Here is an 18,317-nt window from a genome sequence, read left to right as displayed (position 1 = left end):
AATCCGGGTTATGGATTGCATTTAAAAAGGCCCCGTGGGAGTGCAATGGGCCCCTGTCTTGCTGCTTAGCAATAATGGTATGGGTTTAGGTTCTGCTGTGTGTACTGGTGGTTGACTGCCCCCCAGCCCAGAGTGTGCATGGAAAATTGTCTGGCAGCCTCCCTGACAGCAAGCAGTGATAGTGCCCATGAAGGGGACCTTGTTGGGCCCGCCCCTTTCACGGTTATCGCTTCTCGGCCTTTTGGCTAAGATCAAGTGTAGTATCTGTTCTTATCAGTTTAATATCTGATACGTCCCCTATCTGGGGACCATATATTAAATGGATTTTTGAGAACGGGGGCCGATTTCGAAGCTTGCTTCCGTCGCCCTATGCATTGACCCGATATGGCAGTATCTTCGGGTACAGTGCACCACCCCCTTACAGGGTTAAAAAGAAAGATTCCTACTTTCATTGCTACCTGCTTGCTGGCTAGCCAGCTAGCCAGCCCTGTGGGCCTTGCTGCTGCTGCAGCCAAAAAACAAAAGGTGGTGCTGCTGCTGCTTCTGCTGCTTCTGCTTCTGCTTGTGTCTGGCCCCTGTTGGAGCGTCCAGGCACAGGACTTCTGCTGCTGCTGACTAAATGGCCTCCTTAATTGGATCATTTGAGTAGCCAGCACACCTGTGCAGGTAGGGCATGACATGATAGGCAGCTGCCTTGATAGCGGGTGGGTGCTGAATGTTCCTAATTGACAAAATAAGATTAATGCTTATGAAGAAATATAAAATCTCATCCCTTCCCCAATATCGCGCCACACCCCTACCCCTTAATTCCCTGGTTGAACTTGATGGACATATGTCTTTTTTCGACCGTACTAACTATGTAACTATGTAACATAACATGGGGGGGGGGGTCTCCTGGCTGTTCACACAGGTGTGTCATTGCTGTACATTGACCATGCATTGCTTCTGTGGTATTGCAAAGGCAAAGACAAATGCTTCCAGCCATCCATTGCACTAATGGATTGGTCATCAGCTGGCTGTCTATGTCCCGCATCAATATAGACCAAAGTACAGAGGGTTAGGCTATGCTATTGTGCACCTACCTGATGCATCAGAAGGTGCGAGGCCCTTGCTAAATTCTGTGCACAGACTTTGAGATCTATGCTTTAGACTGTATCTAAACCTGCTCCAACATGGACTGACATTCTGGCCTACTTTCAGCCGATGCGACTTGTCTGTCGCTGAACAGTCGCTTTTTATGTATTCAGCACCTATGTATAATGTTGTAAAAATGCTCTAGAAGCTAAAGTCGCAGAAATGTCACACATATTTGGCCTGCAACTTTCTGTGCGACAAATTCAGACAGGAAAAATCAGTATAAATCCTTAGAAAATTATCCCCCAGTGTCTCCATCTGCTGGCGGTATTGAATAAGCATTGCTGCACTGATGGGGTATGCATTAGACGAAAAAAAAGAAGAAAAAGAAGAATAATACGCCCAGAAAAGAGGCGAAAAGGAGAAAAACGTAAAAAAACGTGAAAAAAAAGTAAGAGGAAGAGAAGGGAAAAAAAGGTGGAAATGGGTTTAAAAGTGATTTCGGCGGAGAAATATATATATATATATATATATATATATATATATATATATATATATATGCGCACACACACACATAGATATAAACGTATTCTCCGTTGAGATATTGCAGCCGCTGCTGTGTCCAGGCCCAGGAGCCTTAGCACTGTGCTGTGATGTCACTCAATACCACTGACATCACTAGGTGTAAACAACATCTCTCCTTTGCTGTGTATGTGACTATGGAGCTGTTTGGTGATGTCGTCTATTACGGCCTTCATAGAAGCAACAGGAGATTGTTGCATCCATCTTGAACCCTCAGAACTACAGTGCTATGATGTCACTCACTTCCACAGGCCTTGCAGAGTGTAAACAACAACAACCCAGCTTTGTTGTGTATGTAACCATAGGGATTTGTGATGTCACCTAGAACCTTCACAGCAGCGACAGCTTTATGAGGAGCATCAGCACTGCTCTGCCTGAGCAGAACCATCACCGCCATAGGTTGTCAAATAACCCGGATTTAACCCACACAGGTAAGTCCAATGGGGTGCAGGCATGTCCTCTATGCTTACAGCTTCCCGTGGGTGTTGGTTTGATACCGTTTGGGGACAGCCAAGGAGGCATCTGCAGGCAACAAAGGTAGGTGTGTGCTTGTGTGTGTGTTTCCTATGCAGATCCTAAGCCCAGTGTCACATGCAAGTAGGAGGAGTAAGAAGGGTTCCTGGCAAATCCGGGTTATGGATTGCATTTAAAAAGGCCCCGTGGGAGTGCAATGGGCCCCTGTCTTGCTGCTTAGCAATAATGGTATGGGTTTAGGTTCTGCTGTGTGTACTGGTGGTTGACTGCCCCCCAGCCCAGAGTGTGCATGGAAAATTGTCTGGCAGCCTCCCTGACAGCAAGCAGTGATAGTGCCCATGAAGGGGACCTTGTTGGGCCCGCCCCTTTCACGGTTATCGCTTCTCGGCCTTTTGGCTAAGATCAAGTGTAGTATCTGTTCTTATCAGTTTAATATCTGATACGTCCCCTATCTGGGGACCATATATTAAATGGATTTTTGAGAACGGGGGCCGATTTCGAAGCTTGCTTCCGTCGCCCTATGCATTGACCCGATATGGCAGTATCTTCGGGTACAGTGCACCACCCCCTTACAGGGTTAAAAAGAAAGATTCCTACTTTCATTGCTACCTGCTTGCTGGCTAGCCAGCTAGCCAGCCCTGTGGGCCTTGCTGCTGCTGCAGCCAAAAAACAAAAGGTGGTGCTGCTGCTGCTTCTGCTGCTTCTGCTTCTGCTTGTGTCTGGCCCCTGTTGGAGCGTCCAGGCACAGGACTTCTGCTGCTGCTGACTAAATGGCCTCCTTAATTGGATCATTTGAGTAGCCAGCACACCTGTGCAGGTAGGGCATGACATGATAGGCAGCTGCCTTGATAGCGGGTGGGTGCTGAATGTTCCTAATTGACAAAATAAGATTAATGCTAATGAAGAAATATAAAATCTCATCCCTTCCCCAATATCGCGCCACACCCCTACCCCTTAATTCCCTGGTTGAACTTGATGGACATATGTCTTTTTTCGACCGTACTAACTATGTAACTATGTAACATAACATGGGGGGGGGGGGGGGGGGGGGCTCCTGGCTGTTCACACAGGTGTGTCATTGCTGTACATTGACCATGCATTGCTTCTGTGGTATTGCAAAGGCAAAGACAAATGCTTCCAGCCATCCATTGCACTAATGGATTGGTCATCAGCTGGCTGTCTATGTCCCGCATCAATATAGACCAAAGTACAGAGGGTTAGGCTATGCTATTGTGCACCTACCTGATGCATCAGAAGGTGCGAGGCCCTTGCTAAATTCTGTGCACAGACTTTGAGATCTATGCTTTAGACTGTATCTAAACCTGCTCCAACATGGACTGACATTCTGGCCTACTTTCAGCCGATGCGACTTGTCTGTCGCTGAACAGTCGCTTTTTATGTATTCAGCACCTATGTATAATGTTGTAAAAATGCTCTAGAAGCTAAAGTCGCAGAAATGTCACACATATTTGGCCTGCAACTTTCTGTGCGACAAATTCAGACAGGAAAAATCAGTATAAATCCTTAGAAAATTATCCCCCAGTGTCTCCATCTGCTGGCGGTATTGAATAAGCATTGCTGCACTGATGGGGTATGCATTAGACGAAAAAAAAGAAGAAAAAGAAGAATAATACGCCCAGAAAAGAGGCGAAAAGGAGAAAAACGTAAAAAAAACGTGAAAAAAAAGTAAGAGGAAGAGAAGGGAAAAAAAGGTGGAAATGGGTTTAAAAGTGATTTCGGCGGAGAATATATATATATATATATATATATATATATATATATATATATATATATGCGCACACACACATAGATATAAACGTATTCTCCGTTGAGATATTGCAGCCGCTGCTGTGTCCAGGCCCAGGAGCCTTAGCACTGTGCTGTGATGTCACTCAATACCACTGACATCACTAGGTGTAAACAACATCTCTCCTTTGCTGTGTATGTGACTATGGAGCTGTTTGGTGATGTCGTCTATTACGGCCTTCATAGAAGCAACAGGAGATTGTTGCATCCATCTTGAACCCTCAGAACTACAGTGCTATGATGTCACTCACTTCCACAGGCCTTGCAGAGTGTAAACAACAACAACCCAGCTTTGTTGTGTATGTAACCATAGGGATTTGTGATGTCACCTAGAACCTTCACAGCAGCGACAGCTTTATGAGGAGCATCAGCACTGCTCTGCCTGAGCAGAACCATCACCGCCATAGGTTGTCAAATAACCCGGATTTAACCCACACAGGTAAGTCCAATGGGGTGCAGGCATGTCCTCTATGCTTACAGCTTCCCGTGGGTGTTGGTTTGATACCGTTTGGGGACAGCCAAGGAGGCATCTGCAGGCAACAAAGGTAGGTGTGTGCTTGTGTGTGTGTTTCCTATGCAGATCCTAAGCCCAGTGTCACATGCAAGTAGGAGGAGTAAGAAGGGTTCCTGGCAAATCCGGGTTATGGATTGCATTTAAAAAGGCCCCGTGGGAGTGCAATGGGCCCCTGTCTTGCTGCTTAGCAATAATGGTATGGGTTTAGGTTCTGCTGTGTGTACTGGTGGTTGACTGCCCCCCAGCCCAGAGTGTGCATGGAAAATTGTCTGGCAGCCTCCCTGACAGCAAGCAGTGATAGTGCCCATGAAGGGGACCTTGTTGGGCCCGCCCCTTTCACGGTTATCGCTTCTCGGCCTTTTGGCTAAGATCAAGTGTAGTATCTGTTCTTATCAGTTTAATATCTGATACGTCCCCTATCTGGGGACCATATATTAAATGGATTTTTGAGAACGGGGGCCGATTTCGAAGCTTGCTTCCGTCGCCCTATGCATTGACCCGATATGGCAGTATCTTCGGGTACAGTGCACCACCCCCTTACAGGGTTAAAAAGAAAGATTCCTACTTTCATTGCTACCTGCTTGCTGGCTAGCCAGCTAGCCAGCCCTGTGGGCCTTGCTGCTGCTGCAGCCAAAAAACAAAAGGTGGTGCTGCTGCTGCTTCTGCTGCTTCTGCTTCTGCTTGTGTCTGGCCCCTGTTGGAGCGTCCAGGCACAGGACTTCTGCTGCTGCTGACTAAATGGCCTCCTTAATTGGATCATTTGAGTAGCCAGCACACCTGTGCAGGTAGGGCATGACATGATAGGCAGCTGCCTTGATAGCGGGTGGGTGCTGAATGTTCCTAATTGACAAAATAAGATTAATGCTTATGAAGAAATATAAAATCTCATCCCTTCCCCAATATCGCGCCACACCCCTACCCCTTAATTCCCTGGTTGAACTTGATGGACATATGTCTTTTTTCGACCGTACTAACTATGTAACTATGTAACATAACATGGGGGGGGGGGGGTCTCCTGGCTGTTCACACAGGTGTGTCATTGCTGTACATTGACCATGCATTGCTTCTGTGGTATTGCAAAGGCAAAGACAAATGCTTCCAGCCATCCATTGCACTAATGGATTGGTCATCAGCTGGCTGTCTATGTCCCGCATCAATATAGACCAAAGTACAGAGGGTTAGGCTATGCTATTGTGCACCTACCTGATGCATCAGAAGGTGCGAGGCCCTTGCTAAATTCTGTGCACAGACTTTGAGATCTATGCTTTAGACTGTATCTAAACCTGCTCCAACATGGACTGACATTCTGGCCTACTTTCAGCCGATGCGACTTGTCTGTCGCTGAACAGTCGCTTTTTATGTATTCAGCACCTATGTATAATGTTGTAAAAATGCTCTAGAAGCTAAAGTCGCAGAAATGTCACACATATTTGGCCTGCAACTTTCTGTGCGACAAATTCAGACAGGAAAAATCAGTATAAATCCTTAGAAAATTATCCCCCAGTGTCTCCATCTGCTGGCGGTATTGAATAAGCATTGCTGCACTGATGGGGTATGCATTAGACGAAAAAAAAGAAGAAAAAGAAGAATAATACGCCCAGAAAAGAGGCGAAAAGGAGAAAAACGTAAAAAAACGTGAAAAAAAAGTAAGAGGAAGAGAAGGGAAAAAAAGGTGGAAATGGGTTTAAAAGTGATTTCGGCGGAGAAATATATATATATATATATATATATATATATATATGCGCACACACACACATAGATATAAACGTATTCTCCGTTGAGATATTGCAGCCGCTGCTGTGTCCAGGCCCAGGAGCCTTAGCACTGTGCTGTGATGTCACTCAATACCACTGACATCACTAGGTGTAAACAACATCTCTCCTTTGCTGTGTATGTGACTATGGAGCTGTTTGGTGATGTCGTCTATTACGGCCTTCATAGAAGCAACAGGAGATTGTTGCATCCATCTTGAACCCTCAGAACTACAGTGCTATGATGTCACTCACTTCCACAGGCCTTGCAGAGTGTAAACAACAACAACCCAGCTTTGTTGTGTATGTAACCATAGGGATTTGTGATGTCACCTAGAACCTTCACAGCAGCGACAGCTTTATGAGGAGCATCAGCACTGCTCTGCCTGAGCAGAACCATCACCGCCATAGGTTGTCAAATAACCCGGATTTAACCCACACAGGTAAGTCCAATGGGGTGCAGGCATGTCCTCTATGCTTACAGCTTCCCGTGGGTGTTGGTTTGATACCGTTTGGGGACAGCCAAGGAGGCATCTGCAGGCAACAAAGGTAGGTGTGTGCTTGTGTGTGTGTTTCCTATGCAGATCCTAAGCCCAGTGTCACATGCAAGTAGGAGGAGTAAGAAGGGTTCCTGGCAAATCCGGGTTATGGATTGCATTTAAAAAGGCCCCGTGGGAGTGCAATGGGCCCCTGTCTTGCTGCTTAGCAATAATGGTATGGGTTTAGGTTCTGCTGTGTGTACTGGTGGTTGACTGCCCCCCAGCCCAGAGTGTGCATGGAAAATTGTCTGGCAGCCTCCCTGACAGCAAGCAGTGATAGTGCCCATGAAGGGGACCTTGTTGGGCCCGCCCCTTTCACGGTTATCGCTTCTCGGCCTTTTGGCTAAGATCAAGTGTAGTATCTGTTCTTATCAGTTTAATATCTGATACGTCCCCTATCTGGGGACCATATATTAAATGGATTTTTGAGAACGGGGGCCGATTTCGAAGCTTGCTTCCGTCGCCCTATGCATTGACCCGATATGGCAGTATCTTCGGGTACAGTGCACCACCCCCTTACAGGGTTAAAAAGAAAGATTCCTACTTTCATTGCTACCTGCTTGCTGGCTAGCCAGCTAGCCAGCCCTGTGGGCCTTGCTGCTGCTGCAGCCAAAAAACAAAAGGTGGTGCTGCTGCTGCTTCTGCTGCTTCTGCTTCTGCTTGTGTCTGGCCCCTGTTGGAGCGTCCAGGCACAGGACTTCTGCTGCTGCTGACTAAATGGCCTCCTTAATTGGATCATTTGAGTAGCCAGCACACCTGTGCAGGTAGGGCATGACATGATAGGCAGCTGCCTTGATAGCGGGTGGGTGCTGAATGTTCCTAATTGACAAAATAAGATTAATGCTTATGAAGAAATATAAAATCTCATCCCTTCCCCAATATCGCGCCACACCCCTACCCCTTAATTCCCTGGTTGAACTTGATGGACATATGTCTTTTTTCGACCGTACTAACTATGTAACTATGTAACATAACATGGGGGGGGGGGTCTCCTGGCTGTTCACACAGGTGTGTCATTGCTGTACATTGACCATGCATTGCTTCTGTGGTATTGCAAAGGCAAAGACAAATGCTTCCAGCCATCCATTGCACTAATGGATTGGTCATCAGCTGGCTGTCTATGTCCCGCATCAATATAGACCAAAGTACAGAGGGTTAGGCTATGCTATTGTGCACCTACCTGATGCATCAGAAGGTGCGAGGCCCTTGCTAAATTCTGTGCACAGACTTTGAGATCTATGCTTTAGACTGTATCTAAACCTGCTCCAACATGGACTGACATTCTGGCCTACTTTCAGCCGATGCGACTTGTCTGTCGCTGAACAGTCGCTTTTTATGTATTCAGCACCTATGTATAATGTTGTAAAAATGCTCTAGAAGCTAAAGTCGCAGAAATGTCACACATATTTGGCCTGCAACTTTCTGTGCGACAAATTCAGACAGGAAAAATCAGTATAAATCCTTAGAAAATTATCCCCCAGTGTCTCCATCTGCTGGCGGTATTGAATAAGCATTGCTGCACTGATGGGGTATGCATTAGACGAAAAAAAAGAAGAAAAAGAAGAATAATACGCCCAGAAAAGAGGCGAAAAGGAGAAAAACGTAAAAAAACGTGAAAAAAAAGTAAGAGGAAGAGAAGGGAAAAAAAGGTGGAAATGGGTTTAAAAGTGATTTCGGCGGAGAAATATATATATATATATATATATATATATATATAAAAAGCAAAATCATCGGTAGTTGCAGTATCTTGTAATACCTTTTTTATTGGACTAACAAGATTTTGTAGAGACAAGCTTTCGGGATTCCTCCCTTTATCAAGTCATAAGCATTTCTGAGCTCACAAGGAGAAAACACAGGTTCTATCTCACAAAATATGCAGGGGTTAAAACAACATTAGTGGAGAATGGACATTAAGTTGGGCCATAAATTGTATAGCAATAGGACGATAGATACAGATAAGGATGAGGAGGGGGGGGGGGGGCTGGAGAGCAGAGGTGAGAATAGTGGTTACGCTGGACAGACAATTTTACTACAGAACCATAGACTGAAGATAAGTAGGACTTATCCCCAAGGGATTAAGGATCAAAAATCCAGTTGCTACAACGCATAACTCGCAATATGCTCAAGATCTCTGCCTCAGTCTATGGTTCTGTAGTAAAATTGTCTGTCCAGCGTAACCACTATTCTCACCTCTGCTCTCCAGCCCCCCCCCCCCCTCCTCATCCTTATCTGTATCTATCGTCCTATTGCTATACAATTTATGGCCCAACTTAATGTCCATTCTCCACTAATGTTGTTTTAACCCCTGCATATTTTGTGAGATAGAACCTGTGTTTTCTCCTTGTGAGCTCAGAAATGCTTATGACTTGATAAAGGGAGGAATCCCGAAAGCTTGTCTCTACAAAATCTTGTTAGTCCAATAAAAAAGGTATTACAAGATACTGCAACTACCGATGATTTTGCTTTTTGCATCACTGGACTAATACGGCTACTCCTAACTAATCTATATATATATATATATATATATATATATATATATATATGCGAACACACACACATAGATATAAACGTATTCTCCGTTGAGATATTGCAGCCGCTGCTGTGTCCAGGCCCAGGAGCCTTAGCACTGTGCTGTGATGTCACTCAATACCACTGACATCACTAGGTGTAAACAACATCTCTCCTTTGCTGTGTATGTGACTATGGAGCTGTTTGGTGATGTCGTCTATTACGGCCTTCATAGAAGCAACAGGAGATTGTTGCATCCATCTTGAACCCTCAGAACTACAGTGCTATGATGTCACTCACTTCCACAGGCCTTGCAGAGTGTAAACAACAACAACCCAGCTTTGTTGTGTATGTAACCATAGGGATTTGTGATGTCACCTAGAACCTTCACAGCAGCGACAGCTTTATGAGGAGCATCAGCACTGCTCTGCCTGAGCAGAACCATCACCGCCATAGGTTGTCAAATAACCCGGATTTAACCCACACAGGTAAGTCCAATGGGGTGCAGGCATGTCCTCTATGCTTACAGCTTCCCGTGGGTGTTGGTTTGATACCGTTTGGGGACAGCCAAGGAGGCATCTGCAGGCAACAAAGGTAGGTGTGTGCTTGTGTGTGTGTTTCCTATGCAGATCCTAAGCCCAGTGTCACATGCAAGTAGGAGGAGTAAGAAGGGTTCCTGGCAAATCCGGGTTATGGATTGCATTTAAAAAGGCCCCGTGGGAGTGCAATGGGCCCCTGTCTTGCTGCTTAGCAATAATGGTATGGGTTTAGGTTCTGCTGTGTGTACTGGTGGTTGACTGCCCCCCAGCCCAGAGTGTGCATGGAAAATTGTCTGGCAGCCTCCCTGACAGCAAGCAGTGATAGTGCCCATGAAGGGGACCTTGTTGGGCCCGCCCCTTTCACGGTTATCGCTTCTCGGCCTTTTGGCTAAGATCAAGTGTAGTATCTGTTCTTATCAGTTTAATATCTGATACGTCCCCTATCTGGGGACCATATATTAAATGGATTTTTGAGAACGGGGGCCGATTTCGAAGCTTGCTTCCGTCGCCCTATGCATTGACCCGATATGGCAGTATCTTCGGGTACAGTGCACCACCCCCTTACAGGGTTAAAAAGAAAGATTCCTACTTTCATTGCTACCTGCTTGCTGGCTAGCCAGCTAGCCAGCCCTGTGGGCCTTGCTGCTGCTGCAGCCAAAAAACAAAAGGTGGTGCTGCTGCTGCTTCTGCTGCTTCTGCTTCTGCTTGTGTCTGGCCCCTGTTGGAGCGTCCAGGCACAGGACTTCTGCTGCTGCTGACTAAATGGCCTCCTTAATTGGATCATTTGAGTAGCCAGCACACCTGTGCAGGTAGGGCATGACATGATAGGCAGCTGCCTTGATAGCGGGTGGGTGCTGAATGTTCCTAATTGACAAAATAAGATTAATGCTTATGAAGAAATATAAAATCTCATCCCTTCCCCAATATCGCGCCACACCCCTACCCCTTAATTCCCTGGTTGAACTTGATGGACATATGTCTTTTTTCGACCGTACTAACTATGTAACTATGTAACATAACATGGGGGGGGGAGGTCTCCTGGCTGTTCACACAGGTGTGTCATTGCTGTACATTGACCATGCATTGCTTCTGTGGTATTGCAAAGGCAAAGACAAATGCTTCCAGCCATCCATTGCACTAATGGATTGGTCATCAGCTGGCTGTCTATGTCCCGCATCAATATAGACCAAAGTACAGAGGGTTAGGCTATGCTATTGTGCACCTACCTGATGCATCAGAAGGTGCGAGGCCCTTGCTAAATTCTGTGCACAGACTTTGAGATCTATGCTTTAGACTGTATCTAAACCTGCTCCAACATGGACTGACATTCTGGCCTACTTTCAGCCGATGCGACTTGTCTGTCGCTGAACAGTCGCTTTTTATGTATTCAGCACCTATGTATAATGTTGTAAAAATGCTCTAGAAGCTAAAGTCGCAGAAATGTCACACATATTTGGCCTGCAACTTTCTGTGCGACAAATTCAGACAGGAAAAATCAGTATAAATCCTTAGAAAATTATCCCCCAGTGTCTCCATCTGCTGGCGGTATTGAATAAGCATTGCTGCACTGATGGGGTATGCATTAGACGAAAAAAAAGAAGAAAAAGAAGAATAATACGCCCAGAAAAGAGGCGAAAAGGAGAAAAACGTAAAAAAACGTGAAAAAAAAGTAAGAGGAAGAGAAGGGAAAAAAAGGTGGAAATGGGTTTAAAAGTGATTTCGGCGGAGAATATATATATATATATATATATATATATATATATATATATATGCGCACACACACACATAGATATAAACGTATTCTCCGTTGAGATATTGCAGCCGCTGCTGTGTCCAGGCCCAGGAGCCTTAGCACTGTGCTGTGATGTCACTCAATACCACTGACATCACTAGGTGTAAACAACATCTCTCCTTTGCTGTGTATGTGACTATGGAGCTGTTTGGTGATGTCGTCTATTACGGCCTTCATAGAAGCAACAGGAGATTGTTGCATCCATCTTGAACCCTCAGAACTACAGTGCTATGATGTCACTCACTTCCACAGGCCTTGCAGAGTGTAAACAACAACAACCCAGCTTTGTTGTGTATGTAACCATAGGGATTTGTGATGTCACCTAGAACCTTCACAGCAGCGACAGCTTTATGAGGAGCATCAGCACTGCTCTGCCTGAGCAGAACCATCACCGCCATAGGTTGTCAAATAACCCGGATTTAACCCACACAGGTAAGTCCAATGGGGTGCAGGCATGTCCTCTATGCTTACAGCTTCCCGTGGGTGTTGGTTTGATACCGTTTGGGGACAGCCAAGGAGGCATCTGCAGGCAACAAAGGTAGGTGTGTGCTTGTGTGTGTGTTTCCTATGCAGATCCTAAGCCCAGTGTCACATGCAAGTAGGAGGAGTAAGAAGGGTTCCTGGCAAATCCGGGTTATGGATTGCATTTAAAAAGGCCCCGTGGGAGTGCAATGGGCCCCTGTCTTGCTGCTTAGCAATAATGGTATGGGTTTAGGTTCTGCTGTGTGTACTGGTGGTTGACTGCCCCCCAGCCCAGAGTGTGCATGGAAAATTGTCTGGCAGCCTCCCTGACAGCAAGCAGTGATAGTGCCCATGAAGGGGACCTTGTTGGGCCCGCCCCTTTCACGGTTATCGCTTCTCGGCCTTTTGGCTAAGATCAAGTGTAGTATCTGTTCTTATCAGTTTAATATCTGATACGTCCCCTATCTGGGGACCATATATTAAATGGATTTTTGAGAACGGGGGCCGATTTCGAAGCTTGCTTCCGTCGCCCTATGCATTGACCCGATATGGCAGTATCTTCGGGTACAGTGCACCACCCCCTTACAGGGTTAAAAAGAAAGATTCCTACTTTCATTGCTACCTGCTTGCTGGCTAGCCAGCTAGCCAGCCCTGTGGGCCTTGCTGCTGCTGCAGCCAAAAAACAAAAGGTGGTGCTGCTGCTGCTTCTGCTGCTTCTGCTTCTGCTTGTGTCTGGCCCCTGTTGGAGCGTCCAGGCACAGGACTTCTGCTGCTGCTGACTAAATGGCCTCCTTAATTGGATCATTTGAGTAGCCAGCACACCTGTGCAGGTAGGGCATGACATGATAGGCAGCTGCCTTGATAGCGGGTGGGTGCTGAATGTTCCTAATTGACAAAATAAGATTAATGCTTATGAAGAAATATAAAATCTCATCCCTTCCCCAATATCGCGCCACACCCCTACCCCTTAATTCCCTGGTTGAACTTGATGGACATATGTCTTTTTTCGACCGTACTAACTATGTAACTATGTAACATAACATGGGGGGGGGGGGGTCTCCTGGCTGTTCACACAGGTGTGTCATTGCTGTACATTGACCATGCATTGCTTCTGTGGTATTGCAAAGGCAAAGACAAATGCTTCCAGCCATCCATTGCACTAATGGATTGGTCATCAGCTGGCTGTCTATGTCCCGCATCAATATAGACCAAAGTACAGAGGGTTAGGCTATGCTATTGTGCACCTACCTGATGCATCAGAAGGTGCGAGGCCCTTGCTAAATTCTGTGCACAGACTTTGAGATCTATGCTTTAGACTGTATCTAAACCTGCTCCAACATGGACTGACATTCTGGCCTACTTTCAGCCGATGCGACTTGTCTGTCGCTGAACAGTCGCTTTTTATGTATTCAGCACCTATGTATAATGTTGTAAAAATGCTCTAGAAGCTAAAGTCGCAGAAATGTCACACATATTTGGCCTGCAACTTTCTGTGCGACAAATTCAGACAGGAAAAATCAGTATAAATCCTTAGAAAATTATCCCCCAGTGTCTCCATCTGCTGGCGGTATTGAATAAGCATTGCTGCACTGATGGGGTATGCATTAGACGAAAAAAAAGAAGAAAAAGAAGAATAATACGCCCAGAAAAGAGGCGAAAAGGAGAAAAACGTAAAAAAACGTGAAAAAAAAGTAAGAGGAAGAGAAGGGAAAAAAAGGTGGAAATGGGTTTAAAAGTGATTTCGGCGGAGAATATATATATATATATATATATATATATATATATATATATATATGCGCACACACACACATAGATATAAACGTATTCTCCGTTGAGATATTGCAGCCGCTGCTGTGTCCAGGCCCAGGAGCCTTAGCACTGTGCTGTGATGTCACTCAATACCACTGACATCACTAGGTGTAAACAACATCTCTCCTTTGCTGTGTATGTGACTATGGAGCTGTTTGGTGATGTCGTCTATTACGGCCTTCATAGAAGCAACAGGAGATTGTTGCATCCATCTTGAACCCTCAGAACTACAGTGCTATGATGTCACTCACTTCCACAGGCCTTGCAGAGTGTAAACAACAACAACCCAGCTTTGTTGTGTATGTAACCATAGGGATTTGTGATGTCACCTAGAACCTTCACAGCAGCGACAGCTTTATGAGGAGCATCAGCACTGCTCTGCCTGAGCAGAACCATCACCGCCATAGGTTGTCAAATAACCCGGATTTAACCCACACAGGTAAGTCCAATGGGGTGCAGGCATGTCCTCTATGCTTACAGCTTCCCGTGGGTGTTGGTTTGATACCGTTTGGGGACAGCCAAGGAGGCATCTGCAGGCAACAAAGGTAGGTGTGTGCTTGTGTGTGTGTTTCCTATGCAGATCCTAAGCCCAGTGTCACATGCAAGTAGGAGGAGTAAGAAGGGTTCCTGGCAAATCCGGGTTATGGATTGCATTTAAAAAGGCCCCGTGGGAGTGCAATGGGCCCCTGTCTTGCTGCTTAGCAATAATGGTATGGGTTTAGGTTCTGCTGTGTGTACTGGTGGTTGACTGCCCCCCAGCCCAGAGTGTGCATGGAAAATTGTCTGGCAGCCTCCCTGACAGCAAGCAGTGATAGTGCCCATGAAGGGGACCTTGTTGGGCCCGCCCCTTTCACGGTTATCGCTTCTCGGCCTTTTGGCTAAGATCAAGTGTAGTATCTGTTCTTATCAGTTTAATATCTGATACGTCCCCTATCTGGGGACCATATATTAAATGGATTTTTGAGAACGGGGGCCGATTTCGAAGCTTGCTTCCGTCGCCCTATGCATTGACCCGATATGGCAGTATCTTCGGGTACAGTGCACCACCCCCTTACAGGGTTAAAAAGAAAGATTCCTACTTTCATTGCTACCTGCTTGCTGGCTAGCCAGCTAGCCAGCCCTGTGGGCCTTGCTGCTGCTGCAGCCAAAAAACAAAAGGTGGTGCTGCTGCTGCTTCTGCTGCTTCTGCTTCTGCTTGTGTCTGGCCCCTGTTGGAGCGTCCAGGCACAGGACTTCTGCTGCTGCTGACTAAATGGCCTCCTTAATTGGATCATTTGAGTAGCCAGCACACCTGTGCAGGTAGGGCATGACATGATAGGCAGCTGCCTTGATAGCGGGTGGGTGCTGAATGTTCCTAATTGACAAAATAAGATTAATGCTTATGAAGAAATATAAAATCTCATCCCTTCCCCAATATCGCGCCACACCCCTACCCCTTAATTCCCTGGTTGAACTTGATGGACATATGTCTTTTTTCGACCGTACTAACTATGTAACTATGTAACATAACATGGGGGGGGGGGGTCTCCTGGCTGTTCACACAGGTGTGTCATTGCTGTACATTGACCATGCATTGCTTCTGTGGTATTGCAAAGGCAAAGACAAATGCTTCCAGCCATCCATTGCACTAATGGATTGGTCATCAGCTGGCTGTCTATGTCCCGCATCAATATAGACCAAAGTACAGAGGGTTAGGCTATGCTATTGTGCACCTACCTGATGCATCAGAAGGTGCGAGGCCCTTGCTAAATTCTGTGCACAGACTTTGAGATCTATGCTTTAGACTGTATCTAAACCTGCTCCAACATGGACTGACATTCTGGCCTACTTTCAGCCGATGCGACTTGTCTGTCGCTGAACAGTCGCTTTTTATGTATTCAGCACCTATGTATAATGTTGTAAAAATGCTCTAGAAGCTAAAGTCGCAGAAATGTCACACATATTTGGCCTGCAACTTTCTGTGCGACAAATTCAGACAGGAAAAATCAGTATAAATCCTTAGAAAATTATCCCCCAGTGTCTCCATCTGCTGGCGGTATTGAATAAGCATTGCTGCACTGATGGGGTATGCATTAGACGAAAAAAAAGAAGAAAAAGAAGAATAATACGCCCAGAAAAGAGGCGAAAAGGAGAAAAACGTAAAAAAACGTGAAAAAAAAGTAAGAGGAAGAGAAGGGAAAAAAAGGTGGAAATGGGTTTAAAAGTGATTTCGGCGGAGAAATATATATATATATATATATATATATATATATATATTATATATGCGCACACACACACATAGATATAAACGTATTCTCCGTTGAGATATTGCAGCCGCTGCTGTGTCCAGGCCCAGGAGCCTTAGCACTGTGCTGTGATGTCACTCAATACCACTGACATCACTAGGTGTAAACAACATCTCTCCTTTGCTGTGTATGTGACTATGGAGCTGTTTGGTGATGTCGTCTATTACGGCCTTCATAGAAGCAACAGGAGATTGTTGCATCCATCTTGAACCCTCAGAACTACAGTGCTATGATGTCACTCACTTCCACAGGCCTTGCAGAGTGTAAACAACAACAACCCAGCTTTGTTGTGTATGTAACCATAGGGATTTGTGATGTCACCTAGAACCTTCACAGCAGCGACAGCTTTATGAGGAGCATCAGCACTGCTCTGCCTGAGCAGAACCATCACCGCCATAGGTTGTCAAATAACCCGGATTTAACCCACACAGGTAAGTCCAATGGGGTGCAGGCATGTCCTCTATGCTTACAGCTTCCCGTGGGTGTTGGTTTGATACCGTTTGGGGACAGCCAAGGAGGCATCTGCAGGCAACAAAGGTAGGTGTGTGCTTGTGTGTGTGTTTCCTATGCAGATCCTAAGCCCAGTGTCACATGCAAGTAGGAGGAGTAAGAAGGGTTCCTGGCAAATCCGGGTTATGGATTGCATTTAAAAAGGCCCCGTGGGAGTGCAATGGGCCCCTGTCTTGCTGCTTAGCAATAATGGTATGGGTTTAGGTTCTGCTGTGTGTACTGGTGGTTGACTGCCCCCCAGCCCAGAGTGTGCATGGAAAATTGTCTGGCAGCCTCCCTGACAGCAAGCAGTGATAGTGCCCATGAAGGGGACCTTGTTGGGCCCGCCCCTTTCACGGTTATCGCTTCTCGGCCTTTTGGCTAAGATCAAGTGTAGTATCTGTTCTTATCAGTTTAATATCTGATACGTCCCCTATCTGGGGACCATATATTAAATGGATTTTTGAGAACGGGGGCCGATTTCGAAGCTTGCTTCCGTCGCCCTATGCATTGACCCGATATGGCAGTATCTTCGGGTACAGTGCACCACCCCCTTACAGGGTTAAAAAGAAAGATTCCTACTTTCATTGCTACCTGCTTGCTGGCTAGCCAGCTAGCCAGCCCTGTGGGCCTTGCTGCTGCTGCAGCCAAAAAACAAAAGGTGGTGCTGCTGCTGCTTCTGCTGCTTCTGCTTCTGCTTGTGTCTGGCCCCTGTTGGAGCGTCCAGGCACAGGACTTCTGCTGCTGCTGACTAAATGGCCTCCTTAATTGGATCATTTGAGTAGCCAGCACACCTGTGCAGGTAGGGCATGACATGATAGGCAGCTGCCTTGATAGCGGGTGGGTGCTGAATGTTCCTAATTGACAAAATAAGATTAATGCTTATGAAGAAATATAAAATCTCATCCCTTCCCCAATATCGCGCCACACCCCTACCCCTTAATTCCCTGGTTGAACTTGATGGACATATGTCTTTTTTCGACCGTACTAACTATGTAACTATGTAACATAACATGGGGGGGGGGGTCTCCTGGCTGTTCACACAGGTGTGTCATTGCTGTACATTGACCATGCATTGCTTCTGTGGTATTGCAAAGGCAAAGACAAATGCTTCCAGCCATCCATTGCACTAATGGATTGGTCATCAGCTGGCTGTCTATGTCCCGCATCAATATAGACCAAAGTACAGAGGGTTAGGCTATGCTATTGTGCACCTACCTGATGCATCAGAAGGTGCGAGGCCCTTGCTAAATTCTGTGCACAGACTTTGAGATCTATGCTTTAGACTGTATCTAAACCTGCTCCAACATGGACTGACATTCTGGCCTACTTTCAGCCGATGCGACTTGTCTGTCGCTGAACAGTCGCTTTTTATGTATTCAGCACCTATGTATAATGTTGTAAAAATGCTCTAGAAGCTAAAGTCGCAGAAATGTCACACATATTTGGCCTGCAACTTTCTGTGCGACAAATTCAGACAGGAAAAATCAGTATAAATCCTTAGAAAATTATCCCCCAGTGTCTCCATCTGCTGGCGGTATTGAATAAGCATTGCTGCACTGATGGGGTATGCATTAGACGAAAAAAAAGAAGAAAAAGAAGAATAATACGCCCAGAAAAGAGGCGAAAAGGAGAAAAACGTAAAAAAACGTGAAAAAAAAGTAAGAGGAAGAGAAGGGAAAAAAAGGTGGAA

General features: G+C 45.9%; 8 non-coding genes across 8 annotated transcripts; all 8 read left to right on the top strand.

The window, feature by feature from the left end:
- The first annotated feature begins 225 nt into the window (after positions 1 to 225).
- On the top strand, positions 226 to 416 carry LOC130310944 (U2 spliceosomal RNA). Its single transcript, XR_008859407.1, has one exon. It is a non-coding gene; the product is annotated as a U2 spliceosomal RNA (small nuclear RNA).
- Positions 417 to 2,506: 2,090 nt separating this feature from the next.
- Positions 2,507 to 2,697, top strand: LOC130310943 (U2 spliceosomal RNA). Its single transcript, XR_008859406.1, has one exon. It is a non-coding gene; the product is annotated as a U2 spliceosomal RNA (small nuclear RNA).
- A 2,097-nt stretch (positions 2,698 to 4,794) lies between these two features.
- LOC130310942 (U2 spliceosomal RNA) lies at positions 4,795 to 4,985 on the top strand. Its single transcript, XR_008859405.1, has one exon. It is a non-coding gene; the product is annotated as a U2 spliceosomal RNA (small nuclear RNA).
- Positions 4,986 to 7,063: 2,078 nt separating this feature from the next.
- Positions 7,064 to 7,254, top strand: LOC130310941 (U2 spliceosomal RNA). Its single transcript, XR_008859404.1, has one exon. It is a non-coding gene; the product is annotated as a U2 spliceosomal RNA (small nuclear RNA).
- Positions 7,255 to 10,155: 2,901 nt separating this feature from the next.
- LOC130310939 (U2 spliceosomal RNA) lies at positions 10,156 to 10,346 on the top strand. Its single transcript, XR_008859403.1, has one exon. It is a non-coding gene; the product is annotated as a U2 spliceosomal RNA (small nuclear RNA).
- A 2,084-nt stretch (positions 10,347 to 12,430) lies between these two features.
- On the top strand, positions 12,431 to 12,621 carry LOC130310938 (U2 spliceosomal RNA). Its single transcript, XR_008859402.1, has one exon. It is a non-coding gene; the product is annotated as a U2 spliceosomal RNA (small nuclear RNA).
- A 2,087-nt stretch (positions 12,622 to 14,708) lies between these two features.
- Positions 14,709 to 14,899, top strand: LOC130310937 (U2 spliceosomal RNA). Its single transcript, XR_008859401.1, has one exon. It is a non-coding gene; the product is annotated as a U2 spliceosomal RNA (small nuclear RNA).
- A 2,086-nt stretch (positions 14,900 to 16,985) lies between these two features.
- LOC130310936 (U2 spliceosomal RNA) lies at positions 16,986 to 17,176 on the top strand. Its single transcript, XR_008859400.1, has one exon. It is a non-coding gene; the product is annotated as a U2 spliceosomal RNA (small nuclear RNA).
- The last annotated feature ends 1,141 nt before the right edge of the window (positions 17,177 to 18,317 follow it).

The sequence above is a fragment of the Hyla sarda genome, unplaced genomic scaffold (genome assembly GCF_029499605.1).
Source record: "Hyla sarda isolate aHylSar1 unplaced genomic scaffold, aHylSar1.hap1 scaffold_1604, whole genome shotgun sequence".
Taxonomy (NCBI): Eukaryota; Metazoa; Chordata; class Amphibia; order Anura; family Hylidae; genus Hyla; species Hyla sarda.
The sequence above is the reverse complement of the archived record's forward strand: the minus strand, read 5'-3'. Positions and strand labels throughout refer to the sequence as shown.